This window comes from Neltuma alba, unplaced genomic scaffold (assembly GCF_004799145.2).
Source record: "Neltuma alba isolate B1F8T4 unplaced genomic scaffold, ASM479914v2 tig00012003_pilon, whole genome shotgun sequence".
Classification (NCBI taxonomy): Eukaryota; Viridiplantae; Streptophyta; class Magnoliopsida; order Fabales; family Fabaceae; genus Neltuma; species Neltuma alba.
Window position 1 is genome coordinate 31,077 of NW_021636575.1, and position 14,140 is coordinate 45,216.

At 31.5% G+C, this 14,140-nt stretch overlaps 2 pseudogenes; one reads left to right on the plus strand and one right to left on the minus strand.

Moving 5' to 3' along the window:
- Positions 1–521: 521 nt before the first annotated feature.
- On the minus strand, positions 522–3,707 carry LOC114720877 (probable aldo-keto reductase 2; annotated as a pseudogene).
- A 5,748-nt stretch (positions 3,708–9,455) lies between these two features.
- Positions 9,456–13,625, plus strand: LOC114720874 (beta-galactosidase 15-like; annotated as a pseudogene).
- Positions 13,626–14,140: the final 515 nt, after the last annotated feature.

The window sequence follows — 14,140 nt, forward strand, 5'->3', positions numbered from 1 at the left end:
TTGAGCTCTAAAAATCTGCAAAAAATAAAATAATATTCAATAGTTATATGTACAAAAATTACGTTAAATATATTTAATTAAGTATTTTTCACTATTTATAATTTTTCTCATAATACGTTAACTCTTATTTTTTTACTTTTAATTTTAATATTGTTCTTAAATTTATTAGATTATATACATTATATATATATACAAGACTCATGCTTTTTTTTGTCATTACATTATTTTTCAATTACTTATCCAAATAAGTTTCAATTCATCAAACTAATTTTTTCTAAACACCAATTCAAATATAAATTACCTTATACTAGCTTATGCTTACTCCAACTCATGTTTGTAAAAGTAAGATGAAGTAAAAATTATATTTGCCACTACTAATCCAAACACACTCAATGTACATCAACGTGAGAATAGTAATTCTCAGTTGTCAATATGAACCCCCGACATTGACAATAGGAGTCAAGTGACAAGTTTTGCAATGTCTGGTGGCTCAGCTTATTTAGACCTCCATACAAATGGAGTCACTTGCCATAAAATTCAAACAACTTCAAAAACACACATAACCGTACAACCTAAAAGGATCGATATCTATGGCAAGGCATGCCCCCATATACAGAACAGTTTGCTCAAGGTTGCAGCATCAGGTAACTAGTGTGCAGAGCATGTGCTTCCTTATGCAGCTTTCCAAGAAGAAAGTGGGGGAGTTTCAGAGTCCTTCCATGTAGTTATATCACTTCCATATCTATCACCCTTGACAGCATCAGCAGCAGCAAAAGACTCCAGCTGTGCCATTTCTTCTGCTGTTAGCTTAATTGACAAAGCCCCAATATTTTGATTCAAGTTCTCGATCTTTGTGGTTCCGGGTATGGGGCAGACGTCATTTCCCTGGTGGTGAACCCAGGCCAAGGCTAGCTGGGATGGAGTGCATCCCTTTTTTGTAGCCATTTCATTAACCCTCTCAAATATAGTTTTATTGTGCTCCAGGTTTTCAGGCTGGAATCTAGGCAGATACTGAATTTCGGTAAAAAACAGATACCAGTGAGATATATCTAGATGTCAAACGACAACCAATGAACATTACCATTGGGAATAATTTTTTTCTCTCGTTTAAATTGAAACAAAGTATCAGAAGGAACAAATGATAAATCTTAATGCATCCCCATAGTATGCTATGGGATCACAAATATAAAATGCTACCTCCGATCCTAATTATAAGACCTTGTTTGTAGAGGTAGTATCATAACATTTTACATTATTCACTCTTATTTTCCGCTTTTATCTTTTGTCGCCATAACTTCATGTCATATCATAATAAGTATAATAAGTGCACATGAGTGCACTGCACCTAATTGCAGATATAAACTACTTAAAGTGAGTTCATAAACATCTTGTCTCTAGGTGAAAGATATGCTAATAACCTTTATACATCCCTAACATTTAAAATTAAAATAATACATGTGTTATTTGCAGCACATGTTAAACATCCCGTTGATCCTGAGGAATGAAACAGAGGAGAAATCATTACCATGCTACTGTTATTTCCATTCACAGGATTGGTCATTCTATCTTAAGAGAGACAAGCCCTCAAACAATTTGTTACTGCTTTTACAACTACTAAGTGTCCGGAGTGGCTATGTTGGTTTACAAACAGATTACAGATAGATGTAAAATATTCTCTCTGTACCCAATCCATGCTACACATTGAGACAGCTAGCCAAGAAATCAGAAGCGGAAAGAATTCTTAATAATTCCAGACTGAATCTCTGTTTGAATGTATAGTCAGTAGTTAAGCTTAAAAAGCTAAAAACTTGCTAATCTATACTTTGAACAGGCCATCACCATGCTGGGCTTATTATCTTTCTTTGTTCTTTTTCTTCTGAATATATTAGCACAGCTTCCTGGTTTTAATGATTTTGCCTTTAGAAATTAATTGTAATTTTTAACTGTAGTTCATTCTTTTCGAGCTACAAAGGATAAGGTCAGAATCAGCAGTCAGTGATTTACTCCTACATTCTAAGGCCTTGAAATAATTTACCAAGAGGATGACAAAAGAAACTATAGCTCATCATTTATATTTGGAATAGCATGAATCAACACAAACCTTCCGAAAGTCATCCTGTGTCAGGTTTTCAACTAGCTTTGCTCCTGATGAAAAGAATCCTCGTCCAAGAGGACTGTAGGCAACAATTCCAATACAAGTTCCCTGAGAATATAGCAAACCATTTCAGAAGTCATAAAGATAAACACCTGTTGCAGTTCAGTCAAGAGCTCCAGCATGGAGAAATAGTAGATATTATAAATTAAAAAAAAAAAATTCTGAAGTTTAAATCTCACCTGCAGGCTGGAACAATTTCTTCCTCCACATCTCTTGCCCACAAGGACCACTCCAATTGCACAGCTGTTATAGGATGAACAGCATGTGCTCTAAAGATAAACACCTGTTGCAGTTCAGTCAAGAGCTCCAGCATGGAGAAATAGTAGATATTATAATTTAAAAAAAAAATTCTGAAGTTTAAATCTCACCTGCAGGTTGGAACAATTTCTTCCTCCTCCACATCTCTTGCCCACAAGGACCACTCCAATTGCACAGCTGTTTATAGGATGAACAGCATGTGCTCTTCTAATTGTTGAGGCTGAGGCCTCAGACAATCCAATGTACTTTATTTTTCCTTCCTCAACAAGTTTTTTAAGTTCCCCGACCTTGTCATCAATAAGATGGCAATAAGTTTGTATTTATCAAATCATAAACAGATGTTCAAACAAGTTAACAAATCCAAGAGTTTATCCAACAGAAATATCATGTACATGCTGAGGTGGATGCATGTCAACACCTCGCCAATTGTCCGTTCCATCTATAAAAGTTGCACCTATTTTAAATCCAACCTTTTAAATTTAAGAGTACATGTGCTTATTGTGGCTGGGTTCAGTCACTGTTCCTTTCCATATCCTATTACCCATTCTTCACTCCCTAGGGCGATGGACCTCATGTAAGTGAAAAACTAAAGAAATACAATATAAGACTACGTAAACCGCATGGATTGATCAGTGTATGATATAGAAAGAAGGCAGACAAACCGTGACTTCAATAGGCACACGAGTATCGATACGATGCTGGTAGTAGAGATCAATACAATCGACGTCCAGTCTCTTCAAGCTTGCCTCACAAGCCGCTCTCACATATGCAGGATCGCCATGGATCTCTCCCTTTCCGTCCGCATAGCGTATTCCGAATTTGGTGGCCAATTCAACCTTCTCTCTCACACCTCCCTTCAAGGCCTATCCCAAGAAATTGAATCCATGCCAAATTAGTAAGCGAACAACATGGAGAATCAACAAAAGGAAAGAGGAATTGGAATCGACCGTACCTTTCCGAGAAGGATTTCGTTGGTGTGCGGACCGTAGACATCGGAAGTGTCTAGAAATGTGACACCGCTTTGGACGGCGTGATGTATGAGGGCGATCATGTCGGGTTCGGGTTTTGGAGCCCCATAGAAAGCGGACATGCCCATGCACCCGAGTCCCTGAGCTGACACCTCCAAACCCTGTGACCCGAGCTTGATCCTACCCACATTCGTCATTTCTGAGAATCAAGATAGGAGCTATTACACTGAGCGAAGGTGAAGGAGAAAGCAGGGCAGAGGACAAGTGTGTATTTGGCCAGCTTTAAACTTCCAGCGAGCTTTCTTCAGTCCAAAAAAGGAAAACGGAACTTCGAGCCGCCTGCCACTTTTTCCCTCATAAAGCTTAACCACTCTCTCCTCCTCTAAATATAAAATTAAATGGGTCTCATGTTTAGAATAAGAGGAGTAGTATAATTAGGACAGAGGTAGTATTCAATTTCCTTGCCGCCTTTTGTTTCTCGGAAAAATTACACAACAATCCCAAACAACACAATTTGTTAATCTAAAGTCTCTTAAGATATCAAAATGAATAAAAAGTCCCATAGATCTCACAGTAATATATTTTAAATAAGAAATTAGTCATTATCTATGTCTTAATTAACAAGTTCATGGGCTTAGATTAACAAGTTAAGAAATTAATGGGATAATGTAACATCAACATGGGATCGAATTATTATAAAAGAGTATTATATAAGAATATTTAAGTTGAAATCATGTATAACCAAAATATAAAAACTACCATGAAATGAAATAATAGGTTTATATCATAATTTTATTACAGACAGTTTATTAACAAGATTATGGATATGGTTTAACAAGTTAATGGGAAGTTATTGACAAGTCAATGAGTGTTAGTTAACAACTAAAGTTATGGAATAATATGACCTCCCCATAACATCAAATTATAATAAAAGAATATAAGAATTTTTTCTAATTTCATCTTATGTAAAGGTTATATTATCTATAAATTTAGTTGTCAACCAACACTTCTTGACTTGTGAATAACTTCCTATTGACTTGTTAATATATACCCATGAGTTTGTAAATAGTTGTCCGCAACAAAATTATGATATAAGTCCATTATTTCATCTAATATTAATGTAGATGTGATAAATCCTATTTTAATATATTATTTCATATTTTTTTAGGGATTTTTATCAATTAAAGTAGGATAATTTGTATTTATTGTGGGTATTTTGAATTAAAGATTGATCACATTAAAATAGAGTTAAAAAGAAAATTTTATCATATTTTTAGATTTGCTCTTAAAAGATTGATTTTGGGATTTTATGATATTATATGATCTTAATTTATCTTTCAAGTTTTGGAAAGGAAAATAGAAAAGCTGGAAGAAAGGAAAAGGGCAAAAAAAAAACAGAGAGAGAGAGAGGCACGCCGTTTTGATTTTAAAAGCATTAGGCTATATTTTATTATATATGGATTGAGTCGTGCAGGAGGCGGCAGCAATAATCATCGCGCTTTTTCGACTCTTATTCATTCTTCTTCTTCTTTTTTTTATATCCTCCGTCAGCCATAAGCCGCCACCTCCGTCTCAGACCCCTACACCATCCGCGACCCCATCTTCCACATCCACCAGCATCTTCGTCTCTCATGGCTGCTAAATTTTTGGGACGTGTTGTGACTGGGGTCAGAGTTATGAGAGGCTTCGCTGTGCTGTTTTGGATTAATTTCAATAGCTTGAGTGTGGAAGTTACAAATGAGATTTTAATTCTAATCCTTAGCTTATACTATTTTATTGATGATTTCTGATTTAAAATTTGTTATATTTGATTTAGAACTAGGAATTATTAGTTGTAATATTTGGTTTGGATTGGAATTGTTGATATTTGGATTGGTATTTATAAATTTGAGTATTTGGTATATACATATATTTATGTTTATGTCTTTGTTAATTCATTGTTAGTATGATTTTTATACAAGTTGAATAGAGATTGTGTTTAAAGTGAATTCAACAAGTAATTAATGTTTTGAGCATTAATTTAAAAGAAATAATTTTTCTAAACTAGTTCTAATCATTTGAGTTACTTCCATATTATTAAACAAGTTAGGATAGTCATTGATTCATTTCCAAAGAGCACTCTCATCACTGATTTCTTGAAATTCAAATTTGCATTTTTCATTCTCTTTTTATTAAAAAAATACCAAAAAATAGTTTAGATTTATTTCTTTATTTTCATAATCAGTTTTATAAAAAAAAAATCCCTTTTCAAACCTCTCTTTTTTAATGTTTTTGTCATTTAATTAACTTAGAAATTAATAAAAATCTCTTCAAGAGACACGTGCCGAGTTTTGCTTTACTGCATAATTTAATTTTTATTTTTGATATAATCTAAGACAACTAAAAAGATTCAATCAATATACTTTAGTGACACATGATTTCAATTTAAAGATTATGATATAATACTTTTTTATTATAATTTTATATTATCTCATAAATTTAGTTGTCAACTAACTGTAATAGCTTACCATTGACTTGTTAATCTATGCTTATGAACTTACTACCTCCGGTCCTTAATATAAAACCCCATTTGACTTTTTGTTTGGTCCTAATTATAAGACCCCAATCCATTTTTTCTCTCATATTTATGCATTTTTTTCCAAGATAGTCCTTCTAATAATGATAGTTCTAGCCAATACACTTAATTAGCAAGGATATTTTAGGAATGACAACACTTATTTATTACAAATAACTAACTTAACATACTTCCTTAATCTCCTCAAATAAGTCAACTGGGTCTTATAATTAGGACCGGAGGTAGTATTAATTAGGGATAAGGACAATGACGTAATTTTTTATTTAAAATATATTACTTTCAGGTCCTAGGAGATCTTCTATTCATTTTTAGATTTTAAGAGACTTTAAGTTAATAAATTATGTTGTTTGGGACCTGTGTGTAATTTGTACTTATTTCTTTCTTCTACTGCGCACTCCATTAATAAAAGGGAGAATCGCAATTAGGTCCCACTCAAGGGAATTAAATACAAAAGGTCCCTTGAAATCATGAAATTATTCTGAAGTCCCAAGGGACTTTTTTGCAATAAATTTTATTTGTTTAATTACCAAATTACCCTTTTTTTTTAAATTTGTATTGACAACTGAAAGAGCAGTGGTTGACAACTCAGGATGCAATGATTGACAACTATCGCGGCTGGTTTGACAACACATGTTCTCAGCATATCACACCATAAGTTATCAAACCAGCCACGATAATTGTCAATCCTTGCACCCTGAGTTGTCAACCATTGCTTTTTCAGTTATCAATGCAAACTTAAAAAAAAAAAAAAAGAAGGATAATTTGGTAAGTAAATAAATAAAATTTAATACAAAAATTTTTTTGGGACTTTAAAATAATTTCATGATTTTAAGGGACCTTTTTGTATTTAATTCCTTTGAGTGGGACCTAATTACTATTTTCCCTTAATAAAATGTTAGTTTTTAATTTCCTCGCTTTTTTCCGCCAATTCCATGAGATTATCTTAAGAACAAGAAAGTTAATTTTATTCAAAGGTATTTTTATAAATTTTTTTAAAATTATTATTATTTTCTGTCTTACTAATTTACAGAAATTAAAAATATTAATTAATTAATTACCAGTTATTTGTAAAAATATTTGCATTGGTTTTATTAAAATACGATTTTAATTATTTGTATTAGATGCCATTCCATTAATTAAAAAAAAACTCTTCATAATATGTGCAATTAATAAAAAGATTCTAAAAAAATGATAAATTTGAAAGACAAAATAGATTAATTAATGTCTTATATTTAACATCAACATAAACTAATCTATTAATTGTTACATTTGTTCGGGGTATTTCATAATAAAAAATAAAAATTAATTTGTTTTTTTGGTACTGTCATGTATTAAACGTGAGACTCTCTTTCAGCGAGAATTTAAACATTGATTCTCATGTTATCTAGAACTAACTTTTTTTTGTTAGACTCAAACCCTTTGGTTATTATTAACGTTTTTACTGCAATTAGAATATGAGCTCATGTCCTTTCTCTGCCTCCCGTCTCATGCTTAACTCCCAATCAACTCTAAATGACTAAGATGTTATTTATACTATATGGATCAAAACATAATTGGGCTGGCCAAATGACATAACATGAGGAAGGTAGCAAACGCACAGACTCTAGAGTAAAGGCAACGCCGAAGCCCAACAATCGTCCCATTATCCTTACCGAAGGTCCAACAACAGGTTCAACAAGAAAGAAGAAGCAGGGGCCTAATCAACATCAACCCAACATTGCCAATAAGAGTTGGTACACTTGGTGAAAGATCACCTCATAATTTATAAAGTTATGAGTTTAATTCTTCTATCAACATGAGAATTTTGTTAATAATCCATCTATAAGTATTTTTGTAAATGTTCTATAAAACTAGAGGCATGCCCTAATCCTGATGAGCTCTGAAACCTACTCACATAAATTTTTTTATTAAAAAAAAAAAAGCAACCCAGCATCAACTATTCCGCTAGTCCTAAATGTAAAAGAAGTTAAATAACTAATTTAGATATATAAAAAAAATACTAAATCAATTATTTGTTAAAAAATGTATGTTAATTTATTTAAATACACTTTTAATCATTTGCATTAAAATTATACATTTAATATGTGTAATTAGTAGGAATAATTTCAAAAAAATTATAAATTTATTAAACAGTACCAATACATGGAGAAGAGAAAAATAATCAAAATCAAAATGAGTCCTATGCATATCTTTAATTTTTCTTTTTAACTATAGAAGATGTATTTTGATCTTTTAACAACATTTAAAAATTTTTAATTAATTCACCAAAAAAAAATTTTATTAGGCCTTTTACATTGATTAGGAATTTATTAAAAATATAGGCCTGTATTTGAATTTTAGTATTTCAATTATGTTTAATCGGAGTCTCCCATTATATTTTGATATGATTTAAAAAACTTCTAACCGCATTGTTTACATATTATATCAAAGAAAGTTAGCGTGATAGAGTATTCTTTGTGATTTGAAATATTATGATTATTAATATTGACGGGTTACAAAGAATCATGGAAAGAGAGGAATTCATGGGGAAAAAATCTTCTTTGTACTTCTAATACTAGCTAAGCCGTAAATCACTTGGCAATATAATGATTGAATAATACCAGTTTTTATTATTTTTGGTTTTGCCTTCAACAAGATGTTAATAATTTAGAATGTTGTCTACGTTATATCCATGTGAGGAAAGTGAAATTATATTCTTATGATGGAATGTCTTACTTTAAAAAAAAAAAAAGAATTTTCTCTTTTCACAAAAAAATGTAATTTTATAATATAATTACCCCTTTTCCTATTCATCCTAGTAGATTGACTTATTGAAAAATATGAATTTTTTATTTAGTTTCTTATCAATAATCAATAATTGAATATAATGATTAATACAAAAATAATGAATAATTTTGAACAAAATTATCTTTTGATCCTGATCGTGGCAAACATATGTTATCCTTAAACAGATAAATCATATATAACATGATATATCAATGATTATATAGATTATTTTATTTTTGAAAAATTAATTTGATTAAATAATGCTATTCAATCACGCCATATAAATATTTAATGCTTTTCATATATGCCATAATATTTTTAAAATAAATACATTGATGCCAAAAAATTTGTGTTTATATTTAAAAAATAATAACAAATTTAAAGACACCTGAAAATTATTTTTAAAAACCATATTTTCATGTAGAATCAAAGAGTAAAAGATTTGTTTATTGTTCAAGAGTATTTAATGGTTTTGTTAACCCAATTTGACAAAAAATCTGTTAACATACTAATCCACCGCAATAAATATCACGAAGTTAAGGATAATGATAAGTTATAATCTATCTATTTTTATCCACAAAAAAAAAAAAATCTAAACTGGATTAGATATACAAACTACAATTCCACGATAATCTTAGGTTTCTTTTTCTATATATATATTGGTCTTGACCTGCTTTGAATTCCATACATATTCCAACCCTTCTGTTCTTTCTCTCATCACTCTCAAGTCAATATGGCTTCTCAGAAAATCTTGTTTTGTCTTTCTCTTCTGAGTCTCTTTCTTGTTGTTGTTTCTGTAAATGTCTCTCACGATGGAAGAGCCATTATCATCGATGGCCAACGTCGAATTCTTATTTCTGGTTCAATTCATTATCCCAGAAGCACACCACAAGTAATCATCTACCTTTCTTCTGCTCATAACTCTGCTCATTCTTCTAGCCTTTTTTATTTCTGATTTAATGCAAATATTTGGTATTTAATTAGTACTATCATTGCACATAATGAGTTTGTTTATATATAATGATGTTGTAGATGTGGCCTGATTTGATTCAAAAAGCAAAAGAAGGAGGACTTAATACGATAGAGACTTATGTGTTTTGGAATGCTCATGAACCAGTTCGTCGTCAGTATGATTTTTCTGGGAATAATGATCTCATCAGATTTCTAAAGACCATTAATGAGGCTGGACTCTATTCTATTCTTCGTATTGGTCCTTATGTTGTGCTGAATGGAACTACGGGTATGTTTCATCATTTATTTTTTTAATTCTTGATTAATTAATTTCAATTCCTTTTTTTTAATATATATTACTATAATTCTTAATCGTTTTTTTTAATGGAATGTCCCTTAATTTTTAGGGGTTTTCCCGTGTGGTTGCATAATTTGCCTGGTATTGAGATGAGGACAGCAAATAATGTGTTCATGGTAAGTTAATTATTTTAATTAATCTTCTTTTATTTTTTTATATAGTATATGTTGTTTATGTTGTTTTGTTTGGTTTTACAGAATGAGATGCAAAATTTCACTACATTGATCATAAATAAGATTACTGAAGAGAAACTTCTTGCTTCTCAAGGTGGTCCCATAATTATTGCCCAGGTATGCCTATATATTATAGTTCATGAATTACTTTTTTTCCTTAAGAAAAAATATGCAATTAACGGACGCATTTAATTCATTCAATTGATTTTTTTCTCTCATTAATAGATCGAGAATGAGTATGGGAATGTTATGGATCCGTATGGAGACGCTGGAAAGGTATACATAGATTGGTGTGCTTCAATGGCAGAATCTTATAATATTGGAGTTCCATGGATAATGTGCCAACAAAGCAATGCTCCTCAGCCTATGGTAAAATTAATTGCTAAATTAAATTTAAATACTTTTTCAAATTTCAAAATAAAAATCCTATTTTGATTACACATTTTTAATTAATTGATTCTTTTTATCAGATCAATACATGTAATGGTTATTATTGTGACCAGTTCACACCTAATAATCCCAATAGTCCTAAGATTTGGACTGAGAATTGGGTCGGATGGTAGGTCCCAGATCACTTTATTTTGACTTTAATTTTTGCTAAGAAATCATTGATTCATTCAATTTTTTTTTCTTCAATTCTTGTTTTCATTGTTATTATTAAAGGTTCAAAAGTTGGGGTGGACAAGATCCACACAGAACAGCTGAAGATGTTGCCTATGGTGTAGCTAGATTCTACCAAACTGGAGGAACCTTACAAAACTATTATATGGTAAATTATATTAATATATATTTAAAAACATCAAATAAAATTGATGATTACAATTAATAAAATATCTTTTTATGTTTACAGTATCATGGTGGAACCAACTTTGGTAGAACTGCTGGTGGTCCATACATTACAACCTCATATGACTATGATGCTCCTCTTGACGAATTTGGTATATAATGAAAATTACATCAATTTGATTCATTCTATATATACATACATATATATATTTGATCAACATAGCTTTATTAGATGAATGTGAAATATATAATAATATACACTTATTTGCAGGAAACATTGCTCAACCAAAATGGGGCCATCTCAAGAAACTTCATGAAGTTTTGAAATCAATTGAGAAAAACCTTGTCTATGGCAATATCAGCGAAAATGATCTTGGTAATTCTGTCAAGGTAATTAACTATAAATGAATGAAGAATTATCCATTGTCATCACTGGAGCTTAGTACCATGTTCATGGAATTCGAAGTGGTTAATAATGCATGATGATAAAAATGTTGTAGGCCACCGCGTATGCCACAAATGGATCATCAAGTGTGTTCTTGAGCAATAGCAATACTACTTCTGATGCAAAAATCACATTTAATGGAAAGCAATATACTGTTCCTGCTTGGTCCGTTAGCATTCTTCCTGATGGTCAAACTGAAGAGTATAACACCGCAAAGGTAAGATTTTCTGTACAACGTTTGAATTCTGTTTGAATTTGTTTTTAATTTCCTGTACAACACTAGGTACTGTTTTACAAAGAATCTAACATATATATGTTGTTCTTTTATTGTTAATTAGATTAATGTTCAAACTTCTGTGAATGAACATTGGCCAAATGAAGCTGAGAAGCAGCCTGAATCATTGAAGTGGGTGTGGAGGCCTGAGAATATTCATAATGCTCTCAGAGGCAAATCTCATTCTTCTGCAACCAAGCTCATTGATCAAAAGGAAATCACTAATGATGTTAGTGACTACCTTTGGTACATCACCAAGTAATAAAGTCATTCTTACTTAGCTTCACTCCTCTTTCTCATTTTTTAATTGTTCTCAGCATCTACTCTTCAAATTTTGAAGGCCTAACAATCTTTAACTTTATTTATGCTTTGATAGTCTTCATCTTGACGAACATGATCCTATTTGGAGTGATGATATGTCTCTTAGAATCAACGCAAGTGGCCAAGTAATTTATGCATACGTCAATGGACATCATGCTGGTAAAAGGAACATTGCTTACTATAACTCCATTTGCTCCTGCATTAACTGTGATTAGTTTAATTAACATTATTGTCATTTGATGGATCTGTAGGAACTCATTGGGCTAAATATGGCGTTCTTTATGATGATGAGGTTGAATTTAGGATCAAGTTGAATAAAGGAAAGAATGTGATCAGTTTGCTCAGTGTCACTACTGGACTGCAGGTATATCATCTTATTAATTAATGTATATATTGAACAAATTATGGTACTTTGATTTAACTATAATGGTATCTTTCTTTTGTTTGAACAGAATTATGGGTCATTCTTTGATACATGGCACACTGGTCTGGTTGGGCCAATTGAGGTGGTTGGTAAAAAAGGTGACGAGACAATAATTAAGGACTTATCTTCTCACAAGTGGCACTACAAAATTGGATTGGATGGTTGGGATAAAAAGTTTTTTGGGGAAGAGTCTAGTTCTAACACCAAATGGGCATCAGACCAATTACCCACAAACAGAAGTTTCACTTGGTACAAGGTACTTGGCAATTTCAAAATTATGACTGCTTTTGTTAGTCCACTTATTCAAATGTAGAAACTGATTTAATCATCGTTGAAATTAAATGTGTTAGACTACATTCAAAGCTCCTCTTGGAAAAGACCCAGTGGTGGTGGATTTAGAAGGACTTGGAAAAGGGTTTGCTTGGGTCAATGGTCATAACATTGGCCGATATTGGCCTGCCTACTTAGCTGCAGAAGATGGTTGTAGTAATGATCCTTGTGATTATCGTGGTGAATATTCTGCCACAAAATGTATTTACAATTGTGGAAAGCCTACACAAAAATGGTCAGTTTGATTTTTCTCAGAGTAAAGGACCGAGATTCCTAACCATTCAAATTTGATCTAAATGATATATTAAAATATGTTTTTTCAGGTATCATGTCCCGCGATCATTCCTTAAAGACGGTGACAACACATTGGTTTTGTTAGAGGAAATGGGAGGAAATCCATCATATGTGAACTTCCGAACAATTAGTGTTGGAACTGCTTGTGGAAATGCCTATGAGAACCACACATTGGAACTATCTTGCCAAAGTCGTCCAATTTCTGCCATTAAATTTGCCAGTTTTGGAGATCCTCAAGGCACATGTGGTTCCTTTAACAAAGGCACATGTGAAAGCAACAACGATGTTTCTTCAATTATAGAGAAAGTAATTAATCTCCTAACTTAAACACACATTCTTTTCTTGCATTAAATATTTTATATTTTATGTATTCAATTATGCAGACATTATATTAATTAATGAAATAACTAATTTACTTAATTTACTTGACATTACACAGGCTTGTGTGGGTAAGCAGACTTGTTCCATCGAAATCTCAGAGAAGACATTTGGGTCAACCAATTGTGGAAATATCACCAAGAGACTTGCGGTGGAGGCAGTTTGTTAAACTTTTAATTTCATATAAAAATTAGGTTTTATTTTATAGTCCTAATTATTAGGTTAGTTTGTTATTTAAGTTTCCCTTTCGTCTGTGTTTTTTTTTTTTCCTTGGACTGAACCTTTCGTTTGTGTTTAAAGTTTGGCATTTAAGTTTTCAATAGCGGTTGTACATTCTAATCTTTTGAGACTACTTTAAATAACAATGGCCATGCTAGTATATAAATTTCATGTGTTCCTTTTCCCTCCAACGTCATTATTTTGATCATTAATATTTTTGGGATTATATTTATTATTATCATAATATTTTTCATAAGAAGGCTTTGAATTTATCCCATTCATGAAATTTAACAATATTCTCAAAATATGATTCCCCACTAATCGCTATTCTCTCTTCAAGAAGATGTAATACCTTAAATTGCATAAAAGGTCATCAAAAATCATTTAATGTTGAGTTGTTTGACAATTATTATACCAAATTGTCAAAAAGAAAACAGTGAGAAAAACATAAATATGAAAGATCAT